Below are 12862 nucleotides of genomic sequence, written 5' to 3'. Positions count from 1 at the left end.
TACTAGTTCTCCAATATTTTTCTTCTCAAGTCCGTGACCACTCAGCCAAGTCACTAGCCACTACTCAAAAGTCACTGTGAACATAATAGTTCTCTACTTCTTCTTCCAGTAAAAGCAGACCACCATGTTCACTCCTCAAAGGTCAACCCCTGAAAAACTTCCCTTCACTCGTGTTCTATGTCATGCCCGAATGCGGACAATGTTAGAATCATCCACTTTTATTTTTTAAATGGATTAATTATTTAATTTTTAGGCGAGGCAACCCTCGGTTGACCTCACAGATTGCAAGGACCTTGTCAGCTTACAAGGTCCTGGTCTACAGCACCTGGTCTTCCTAGGTGGTCTCCCATCCAAGTACTAACCAGGCCCGACTCTGCTTAGTTTCTGAGATCAGACAAGATCAGGCTTGCTCAGGGTGGCATGGCTGGAGACTGACTCATCCACTTTTAGGTATTCCTAGTATATCATGTGGAACCATCTATAAACCGAATATAAAATTTTTCTTCATCAGACAACTTGTCCCAGGAAATTCGTTTTAAAGCCCTAAGTGTGGGTTCCCGGAGAGAAGGCCATGCTTTCAGAGCCGATGCACGGGCCTTTCGGCCTCCTGCTCATGTGACTTCACTCTGCCTTTAGGATCTGTTCAAGACTCTGTGTTACAGGCCAGCCGCCTGACTCTTAGAATTCTCTAGTCAGTCGAACAATTCAGAACCTGCAGTAAATCCCCAACTTGTGCCAGATAAGGCTGGTTACTTCTCTTCAGATGGAATCCGTGGTAGACCATTTCATTCTGCCAACCTCTCTGCTCGACAAAGGAATTTTCTGTTGTGCTTGCAAATCTGGGTAATTACTCTTTTTGTTGTGTACACTTGTTACTACATTATAGTTACTTAAAGGCCATGGCTTCTATAAAGAAATGTGCGTCTCTATAATTAATTAAGGGAAAGTAACATTATTCTTATTTTGTAGAGTAGGTGTGTGAGTCTTAGAACCATTAAGTGCCTTTTAGAAAAAAATAAGTAATGGATTTAGACAGAGGCTGGAACAAAAATGCCTTTAATGTGATCTGATTTAAGCAGGGTAAAACTGGACAGCTTTTACTGTAGAAAACTTTCAAGAATCTATGCATAAATGTTACAAATATATCTGTTTAATCACTATGTTTTAATAATTAAAAACAACTTAAAGAAATCTTAAATTTTATTCAATTTCTGCTTAATACTTCTTGGTGATAATAAATCGCTACAAATACACTTACTTGAGTTCAGTTATCCTTTTATTACCATTCTAGAAGTGAGTCTAGAGATCTAGGGAAAAATAAATTCTATCTTATGATCTTATTTTTAAAAAAATGTCAGATTCCTGTCTTGATTCTCTTCTTCCAGACAAGTATCCAGCTCTATCTTTTGAGTCGTTCTTGTAAATTTATTCTAGTTCATAATATTGGCCTTTATTTACGGTGACTGGCCTTTACTAATTTGATAATAAAGCAGAGAACCCAACGTCGCCTTTCCCAAAGGTCTTCAGAGAAAAATTATTTTTCCAATGTTACACACACAGACACACACAGAGTTTGTGGTTAAATAAGTTTGTGAAACAGTATGTTAAAATATGTTCAAGAAATTTTGTGTACTCCAAGATAATGGAGATCAATGTCTAAATCATCTTCTAGATTATTATTGTCTTGCCTCTCACATTTAGATGAGCGATTGACCTGAAATTGCTTATAGTAGTTTGACATATGGTACAAGCTCCATTTTTCCCCCCCAGAACCTTTGCCCACAGCTATGCAGTGCTGAGTTTATTATAAATCAAATGTCCATGTATGTCAGGTTCTTTTTGTAGACTCTCTGTTATGTTCCTTTTGTTTTTTCTTGTACTACTGTCACATTATCTTAATTACTGTAAATTCATTATAATTATTAAAATTAGAGCAAGGCCTCCCACCTTAAAGATTGCTTCACTATTATGCCCATTTTCATTTCTACTTAAACTTTATAACAGGCTTGCCCATTTCCTCAAATACCCAAATATACATAGGCCAACTTTATTGGGGAGTTTTTATTGGCTTTGAATTTGATTTATTAATCAGTGTAGTGAGAACTGCCATCTTTCTAATCTTTGAGATCTATTTTTCCATTTATTTAGTTCTTTACATTTGATTGTTAATTTTCTGTGAAGGGGTATTAAAAAATTTTAAGATCATCCCCAGATACTCAATATATACTATATCTATTGACTTTACTATATTAATAGATCTTCGATAATGCTGTGATTATTATAAACTTTCACAACTTTAATTTCTTAACTTGAAGGTGATATATGAAAATCTAACTGGTTATTTTTATATTTTTTTATCCAGCAACTTTGTGAAAACTGTCATTAATTCCTATACTTAATTATATGTTCTTTTAGATTTTTTTTTTTCAAATGCAGCCATGTAGTTTGCTTTATAAATGAATTCATGCTGGATACCCTTTACATGGATTCCATCTCTCTCTTTCTTACTTTGCTTGTATACATAATCATTATAATTGGAAAAAAAGTACATGGGATTACTATAGCTGATTATATATCATACATAAATAATACATCATATAATAATCAACATTTCCATAATCATTGACTATCTGAAAACATAGTTTTTTTCCTTTATCTTCTCCATATTTGGCTGAACTGAAGTCTACATAGAATTCCCCTCAAAATTCTAAAGTAACAATTGATTGAATGCGTTCTTCAATAAAAGAGCTATTATACATACTACTGTATGTACGGAGTCAGATGTACATACTATTGTATGTACGGTAATAGATTTCTTCGGGTGATCACCTTGTGAGATATGCAGATGTCTAATCACTATGTTGTACACCTGAAACTGATATAACATTGTATGCCAACTATAACTGAAAGATAAAAATATTATTAAAAATAAAGAAAAAGAACAGAATGTGTGAGAGTCAACTCAAAGAGCTATATAATATTCTCAAAAAAACGAAGTACATAGAGGGCATTACTGAAATGTGGAACACATTCTTTCAATGAGTTATGACTTTTTGGCGTGATCTCTGTTCATAAATAAGATCAATACAAGTGCCCGTTAGGGAGACGACGTCTTTTTTAGTGTACTGCTTTTAAAGTAATTGTTCAAAGATGTCAACCATCATATCAGGTTAGATCTTATCTACAACAAAGCATTTTTGAATGTCAATCACATGATAAATTCCTGCTTGAGTTTAGTTCCAAGCAAAAGGTTATCCAGTTTTGTTTTTATCTTACCTTCTATTTATTGTTCGGCTAAACTCTGACCATAATTTTATAAATCAGTGCATCTCATAGTCCTGCTAATATCTCTCATCTCTTCCTCTATAAAATGAGCTTTGTGTTTTTTAAAATTCTAATAGCCAGACATATTTTTATTTTATTTGGTTATACTTTCTCAAATTCTCATGTTAATAAATAAAATTTAAATCTAGACTAAGTGAGTGGGAAGTGTAAATGTAATCAAATAAAGTTTTAAAAAATATGATAGAGTAGAAATAACTGAAAACTACTCCATGAAGATTAAGTATACCTGTAAAGTAAGTTGTATGGCTTAAAGTCATATGTGCCATATTTTATTGAAATAATCTCCCATTGTTAACTGTTTAGTTTTTTTTTCTGATTCTTTTACAATAACCCTCTATTAATTACCATTGTAACTATGTATCTGAACAAAAAGTTAAGCTCTAGTATAAATTACTAAAATAAAATTGCAAATTCAAAAGATATTTATAGTTTTATTGATCTTAAGAAATACTTTCAAGTTCTCCCTTTTTAAAAACAATTTATTTATTTAAATTAGTTTCCAGTACACTGTACATTGGTTAGACAGCTATATAGTCCATTGGGAATAACATATACTTTATGAGTTTCAGAGATATATGGACTAAAAAAATGGATTTGTCCAGCCTCCATCCTCAAAAAATATGACAGGTATGCTAATGATTAAAATGAGTGTAAACCCATAAATGTAAAAAGAACAAAGTGGGGGGGGAGGGTTACCATACTGAAGGAGTTCTCTATTTTTTGTAAAAATTAAATCAGATGGAATCATACTAGTAAATTTGAAGGAATACCCATAAGTCCCAAATTCCAGATTACGGTAGATGGGAAATATAAAAATAAGGGAGTCTGAATTGCACGGCTGGCACCCAGAAAGCCTTTCTGCTTGGAATTAGCAGGCATCAGAAGAGGACTGAAAATAAGTGGTGAAATGCAAGGCGATGCCTGCCATTTGCGTCGGAGAAAACGGAACAGGGTGGGATTGAGCCCATCCCCAAAACAATTAAATGAACACCTTAGAAAGAATTAACCCTGCTATACTGTATGCTATTATTCCAGAATAAAGTCCTTCTAATTTTAAATTTGTGGGGCCTCCCATTTCAAATATAGTGTTCCATCATTTTGGTATGAAGGATAGTCTGCTAGTCAACAAGCTGTGCTCTTGTACTACCCTATTAAGCACCTTATCCAGGAGAGAATGCAAGTGGAAAATTCTAGCCTGCACACCCGAAAGTTGAGGAGATAAGACGTACAGCAGCTAACTCTACTAATAATCCTTTATTCCAACTTAAAATGAAAAACCAAGGATTAGTAGATATTTGAAGCAGATCAGCAGCATGAAAAGAGAAAAACAAATTGAATACACAAAAATGTGACCCCAAGTGGAAACAGAGTCCAGTTACAGACAGAAGAGAATTTTTAAAAGTGTAATATCTTCAAGAGTCCTAGACGATGCTTCTATAAAACGAGAGTTATGAGCAGGATAAAATAACTCCAAAAAAGAACCTTTGGAAATTAAAAATATATTGACAAAGTAAAAATAAAAATCAATGGGAGGATTAGAAGATAAACGAAGTATTCTTTTAGTACATATATGTGAAAACATAAAAAGAAAAAGCCTACAAAAGAAAGTAAATTGGTCAAGACATCAATCTAGATAGCTCAGTATCTAAGAAGCAGGAGTTTCAAAGAAAAGTATTAAGGAAAAAATGAGGGAGGCAGGAGAGAATTACTAAATAAATAATATAAGAAAATATCTCAGAACTAAAGAGAGACCTGTCTCCACATTTAACAGGACCCACTAATCACTGAGCTCAATAAAGAAATAATAATTCAAAGGCACATCAAAGAAATTTCAGAAGACCAAGTATAAAAAGAACATCCCAAAAGAATCCAGGAGAATACTAAGGGAAAAAATTATGATAAAGCAATTAATGTCATAAATACTTCACATTTTTCAGTCAGCATCTTTGAATACTAAAAGAAAATGATAATAATTATTCCAAAATCTGGAATAATTATTTGGAACTTAAAATTTGGTCCAGCCAAGCTATAAATCAATAGGAATGGCATGATAAAACCATTTGAGAAATTCAAGAAATCAAAAAATGTACCTCCCATATACAATTTTGGAGAGGGTTGTGTGGGGATATATTTGCACAAAACAAAGTTGACAACCACAGAAGATAAATATGAAATAAAAGAAATGATGGATTTAAGGAGCCCAAAGCAAATCAATCCTTTCTAGATGTCCTAGTGATAAGACAAATGTAAACAAAAAATTCCTAAAATAAAACAAAACTTTTCCAGAAAGTCATGTGTATGGATATAAGGCAAATTGAAACGTTTGAAGCTACTGATGGTATGAAAGAAAAAGGGTCTATTTGATTGACATATGCTTTTCTTCTCTGAGTAACACTGGGATTGTGACACTGGACCCATATGGAAAGAACCATAATATCATCATACTTCTTGGCTTTTCAATGTCAAATATCTACACGATCATATATTTAAATGGTGGTTTTCGGCTTCTAGAATCAATTTGCAGACAAACACAACAGACTGTGGTTTTAAGATACAAATAAGTAGTAAATGTAATCAATTTTGAAATATTACATTAAATATAATTAGCACATGTTAAGATATAGAAAGTCAAAAAGAATGAGTCTAGAGTAGAACATGAATTTTTATTTCTTCATTTAGATAATAAGAACTCAATGTATGTAGAAGAGAACAAAAATAGAAGTTTTATTATATTATTGAATGTTTTAAGTAAGTATTCTAAACATATAAGTAAACATAAACATGAAATTTAAGAGAGAATGGAGATGAAAGAGTAATGGGACTGGATTTAACCGATGAATAATGCAAGGTTCGAAGGAGTGATATGGAGAAAACCATGAATGAGCAATACTTTGAGAAGCAATAAATAAAGCAATATAAATACCAATATGAAAATAACAGTTGGAGATGCAGTTAGAGAACTAAAATGAGACCTCATAGTACTTAAATGCTTTCTTCTGTTAGAGTCAACTACTATTGTGTAAGAAGTGAAAATCTTTGATTTCCTCAATAGCATCCTTCCTACCAAAGGAAATAAATTGAAATTGAACACTCATATAACCCACTATTTTAAAAAAGTATATATTTTTATGGATGAAATGAGTTTTCTCTTAATAAAAAAGAAAGCCAGCCAATTGAATGAAGAGGAACCTTAATGGATATAAAATAAAAAGATATCAGTCAAGACAGAGAATAGAGAAAATTCCTTTATTTCTAGGTAGAGTACAGGATTCAGGAAGTCTATGCACAAGTAAAGGACTTCAAAAAGTGTTGCTGACTCAAATGCCAAATCGTGATGGAGTACAGCGAGAGGAAGACAGAGATTCTGTGATTAGCCACAGCAACGAATCCACCATTTGGAAATGAGCAATAACTCAAGGTCAGAGACAGTGTTCCAGCCATTAATTCAGCTTGTCATTATTTTGCATACTTTGTATGATGTAGAAGCAAAAATTATAAAGGTTCTTGCCCTCAATTAAATATTAGAATAGAGTATTTCTTTTTTTCTTTTCTTTTTTTAAAGATAGAGTATTTCAATTACATAGAGAGGATTCCTAAAACAACTTGATCAAGCACCAAATGGGAAATGATGCTATTTACTTTACTTAATGATTAATTTACTTTAAATGAGATTATTTGGTGGTAAATATACATTATTAAGACTTAATAAATGTAGATCGCCAAGATAACATTGCTGGAGGAATGCTGAATTTTCAGTTTCATAATGTTTATGTGTATAACAGTAAAACCTTAATATAGCCATAATGTGCTTTTATTCTATTATAATTTAGTGAAACTGATTTTAATAACTAACTAAGTAGTTTCAATCAAATATTAAGTCTCTAAATAATGGCCTCTGCTAGATTATACCACTTACGTTGATTTGCGTAACTATAGATATTAAAAGTACTTTCTGCCCTAACTTTGTGTGATATGGAATGATCAGAATCTTTTTTGCTTTTCTTATTTGACTTGTAAGAATAATACTACCTTTTAAAAATATGATATATTGATATTTTATACTATTAATATTGTGTTCCATAGAATTATCAAATTTTAAAATTGAATCCTAATAAATCACTTTCTCTCATATCTCAGTTTTCTGGCTCCCCAGTGAAAAACAACAAACTTAATGTCACTGCTTTATTTCACCAGTGGGAAAGAAATTATTTTAATACCTCAGTGGGGTACTCAGTAGAGGCATACTATGCTTCTTAGTCACAGACTGAGAGAAAATATTTGCAAATGATACATCTGATAAATAACTTGAATCTATAATATATTCTTAAAACTCTCAAAACGCAAAGAAACAATTCAATTTTAAAATGGGCAAACATTTAAACAGACTCTATACCATAGAAGATGTATAGGTGACAAAGAACACAGGACAAGATGCTCAAATCATTAGTTGTTAATGTAAAGCAAATTAAAATCAAAGGAAATGCCATTATAAACCATTAGAATGACAAAAATGAAAAATACTCAACACATCAAGCATTGGGAAGAATGTATATAAATGGAACCCTCTTATTTTGCAATTGTATGAAACTTTGGAAAACCATTCAAAAGTTTCTTGAAAGTTTAAACATACACCACCATATGATCTAGTCATTCCATTATAATATTTGATGTACAATAGCCAACTAGAAACAATTCAAATCTCCACCAACATACGAATGGATTAATAAATAAGTATATCCATATAATGGAATAATATTCAGTAAAACAACAACAACAACAACAAAACAATGGACTATTGATAGGCCCTCAAATATAAATTAATGAAAAATGATACTGCATGAAGAAAAGCAAGACAAAAAGAGTATATGCTGTATGAGTAATAATCTAAAATTTTAGGAAAGGCAAATTTATGCACATTTACAGAGGGGGAGCGGAGATCAGTGTTTGCCTGGGGAAGGAGGCAGGGTACAGAGAGAAGATTTTTTTTTTTTCTTTTTTAATGATTAGATTCATTTTCTTGATTGGCCAGCAAGGAAATAGGGACCTTTCCTCTACAGCCACAAGGAGATAATTTTACTAACACAAATGAGCAAAGAAACTGATTCTCCTTAGACCCTGCAGAAAGGAAGCCTGCTGACACTTCATGTTAGCCCTGTGGGACCCATCCATACCTCTTTTGTGACCACCAGAACTGAAGAGAGTAAACCTGTGTTGTTAAAACTGCTCCGTTTGTTATAATTTGCTACAGGAGCAGTGGATACCTACACCAAAGCTTACTGACTCTATCTCAGAAAAGGGTTAAAAAATACCTAGTTCAGATAAGTTGTTATAAATGTACTAAAAATACGCACATGCACACACAAACGTACTTGAAAAACTTATGATTACTAAGTCCATTTCATCTTAACTTTAATATCCCTCATGAAAACACCGGGAGTAAAAGTAATTTAAATTTAGAACAGAAAATACCACTGGGACTTTATATTTATTGAAATATAGTAAACACTAATATTCCCTCATTTCGATTTAATAGCAATCTTCGAGTGTATGCTTTATTAGTTTAACCTTTATTAGATTATTTTCAAAGGGCTTGGGAAATGTATGTTAATGTAGAATTCAAATTCTCGATATCTACTGCTCTATTTTACTTAAAGAAAACCAACGTTAGATTTTAAGGCTTTTAATCTTTAAAATAAAGCAATCTGTTACGGTAGATTTTATAAGGCATGCTTTAATGCCTTCTGTATCTTTCCTATCCTAGTTTTCAGGTCAAAGGCAGAGAATTATAACCATCTGACGGCTAGAAAGATTAAAGACACAAGACCCAAAAATAACTTACTATGATCATAAAATCACCCTGTGCAGTATCATTGGGAAAAAAGAAACTATGTCTAAAGTAAAATTACTCTCTTATAAACTAAAATAATTTACATCTAAATAAGCGAATGCCATTGTGTGTGTGTGTGTGTGTGTGTGTGTGTGGAGAGAGAGAGAGAGAGAGAGAGAGAGAATTTTGGTCCTTGCATTGTTCTTTAACAAATTTGAACACTCTCAAGAGTGAAGAACCTCTGAGAGGATCTATGAGGCAGATTGCTTTATGTACTCTGAGTAAATGCACCAGGCAGCATCAAGCTGGTACCTTATGATATTCACACAGAAAGGCCCATGTAAAGTGGGGATGTCCATTCTACACCGAGTCTGTTCGCAGCCATTTTTTGAACAATCTTACAATACAACACTCTATGTGTAAATTTTGTTCTAGTCTACATAATTATTCAGAGGATTCATTGTGTTTTAGTTCTATGATGTATAAGAAACCATTGCTGGTTTGATGAGACATCGCCAAGGAAGACAAGCTCTTTCAGAGGAAACTCATGGGCTTCTATATTTATTTAATATATAACAAATACTGATGTATCATCATATATATTTTATAGCAAGCTTCAAAGGTAAATTGAGCTAAATCAAAAGCTAGCAAACTATGGCCCAGAGGCCGAATCCAGCTGGCTGCTGGTTTTTATAAATAAAGTTTTACCTAAAAACAGCTACACATGCTGATTTACATATTGTTGGTACCTATTTGTGTTTATTGTTCATGGCATATTGTTTCACCGTACAGGAGAACTATTGAGTGGTTCTGGCAGAGACTACATGGCCCACAAAGTCTAAAATATTTACTATATTCTGGCCCTTTACAGAAAATATTTGCTGACTACTGATTTTACTCAAGGTAACCTGTAACTTTCTTTAAATGTAAACGAATATAACATTTGTTATATGACAAATATTATAAATATTATATAACCATATAAAGTATGATAGAAAAAGGGTGTCAAGCTTTACCTGTGAGGTCAAGGAAATTTTCCCAGAGGAGGTAATATTTCAATTGAGTCCTAAAGCATAAACTAGAGATGACTATCACTGGAAATAGGAACACAAATGAGGTGCATAGCTCAAAAATACACAAGAGGATGGTAAGTTTTCAAACTGAGTTGGTGACGAGAGAGGGTGGAGAGGTAGAAATAGATTGACTAGGTCTTTAGAAGGAAGCTTATCCAGCACTTAGTGACTGACTAGAAATATGGGGTTGGTGAGGGATGGGGAGAAAATGATGCTTTCTACTATCTAGTTCAGGCTAATTGATGCTACTAATCATTACTTGAGTTAGGAACAAAAGAGGAAGGAAAGGAACATGTACGTGGTGGAAAATATCAATCGGTCTCGGTTTGTAGAGACCCTTAGAGATTCTTTGGTTCATTTAAGTCATTCTGAAATAGCAAGTTATAGTTTTGTTCTCTTTTGTATGCATGTCTCCTCTTATTCTATAAGGATATTATTCTGCTTTTCATTCTTTTTTAGCTCATAATTACTTTATCAGGGGTTTAATTTAAATTTTTATGGTTTTGTGTGTGTGTGTGAGATATTTGTTCTTCTGAACTTTTAGAAGTACCTGTGCTTCAGGCTGCTTTTCTAATTTGAAACAGTTCCCTTTTCTATTGTTTTCGTATAAAGACAAAAAAATATATGATTGCTTGTTTCTAAGACCCATTCAGTCTGTTCTGCTCCCTCTCATTGCTGCAACATTCCTAATCTTTGTTACTATTATTCCCCTGCTTTTGAAATTTTGGCCATGACCAGGAGTTTCTCCTCATTGTGTACTCTTGTCCTGGAAGTCAGCTCTGGCTGACTAGCTTCGTAGGGTAACAGGGGCTGCCTGCCACCAGCTACTCTGTCATCAACTCAGATACTTTACAATCTCCAGCTATGCGATTGGGCTAAACCCCCTCAGTTGTAGCTGCTGCTTTTCAGAGAATAACCATGAAATATTTTGAATATTTCCTGTTTCCAGATTTGTCATATCCCTCATTTCTTTCTTCTCCTTTCTTCTGCAGAAAACTGATTCCATGCAGATTTTATAAATGCTGAAGGCTTTTTACTATATGTATGCATACCGGGGCCCTTGTCAATTAGTTTTGTTGTTCATATCTGAAATGCCTTTGAGTTACTGCTTTTGCTAATCAGTTTCTATGTCTGCTTAATAAGTGGACCCTGGGACACAATTCCATTGCTGCCATCTTCCCAAAATCTTCCACATACTGTGTTTTCAGTTATTTGATATGGATGCTGCTAGAGATGAAATGACAGCCACACTACACTCCATGATGGTTTAGATTTAGAAAGAATTTTTCCATGTCCTCTAAGCAACATATAGCGATAGAGGTGATAATTTAAGAGATGAGTCATGAAGTCTGGCTATTTATATAACTTGGAAATTAATGGCACAAACTATGAAATTATGAAGTGCTGAATATAAAGATTTAGATTTTGCAAATCAGCCTACAAGACTATGTGTGACTTAAAACTGCGTATAAAGCCACCTACTGCATTTATTGCCACTGTTACTCTTTGCCGCACAGTTCAGGCTGGTCTTTCCCTTGTGAGTGTACAAATCACAACTGAACTGGTGCTTTCCAACACATCTGATTTGAGCAGTTCAGTCCATATTAATAATCAGCCTTGGGTTTATGTTTAATTGAGTGTTTAGTAGGAGCGTAACCGAGTCTCTTCCTCATCTCCGATTATATTTGCTTTATTAGAGATAATTAGTTTTATCATGTAATTAAAGAGGCAAAAATTAGAAAGGCAGGAAAATAGCAATTTATACAGTCTACTTCTGCAGCTCATGGCTTTTAACAGCAGGGTAGGCAATGGGAAATACAGGGAAATTAAAAGCATAGTCAAAAGGTAATTTTCCAGTAAAACATTCACTAATAAAAGAATTTAAAAATATCACTGTTTTTATTTACCATCATTTTAAACACATAATGGACTGTAAACAATATATATATACATATATAAATATATAATAACTCTCCTCCCTCTTGAGACCTCATTTTAATGTAAGAAACATAATTTTTAAAGTGTATGTGGTTTCAGAGAACAAGAAATTTCAAAAAAATTATGGAATATACAGTAAATAAATAAAGCAGACATTGCTGCTTAAAGAAAAAGTAGATGCATCCAACCTGGAGGGGACATCTGGAGCAGAAAGGGATAAAGGGAGAAATTGCAACTGGAAAGGCCAGCAACATTCTATTTTCTGACCTGGGCCATGAATACACATGTGCTTTCATGTAATTATTTATTAAACTATATGTGTGTGTGTGTGTGTGTGTGTGTGTGTGTGTGTTTTATATATTTTGCTACTTGTGTATTTTCAAAAAAGTAAAAAGCAATGTTGATTAAAAGAGAAGATTAATGTACGATGTATGTACAATACTAATTTAATCAAGATTCTGACAGTCAGTCATTTTTTAAAAGGCATCTGGGTTACACAATTGTATATCCGAAGCTCAGAACCACATGTCTGGGCCAGCAGGTTCTGGCTACAACCTAAGAATTCTATGGGCCTCTAGAAATATTTCAGAAGACCCTAATTTAAGACACACTGTCTATAGACTTAGTTGGAGTATTTATATAAATGATATAAATAAATAAATATATCAAAAGATTCAAG

General features: G+C 33.2%; 1 pseudogene; it reads right to left on the bottom strand.

The window, feature by feature from the left end:
* Window positions 1–313: 313 nt before the first annotated feature.
* On the bottom strand, window positions 314–432 carry LOC120601562 (uncharacterized; annotated as a pseudogene).
* Between the last annotated feature and the right edge of the window lie 12430 nt (window positions 433–12862).

This window comes from Pteropus medius, unplaced genomic scaffold, assembly GCF_902729225.1.
Source record: "Pteropus medius unplaced genomic scaffold, Ma_sr-lr_union100, whole genome shotgun sequence".
Classification (NCBI taxonomy): Eukaryota; Metazoa; Chordata; class Mammalia; order Chiroptera; family Pteropodidae; genus Pteropus; species Pteropus medius.
This window is presented reverse-complemented; position numbering and strand designations above follow the sequence as displayed.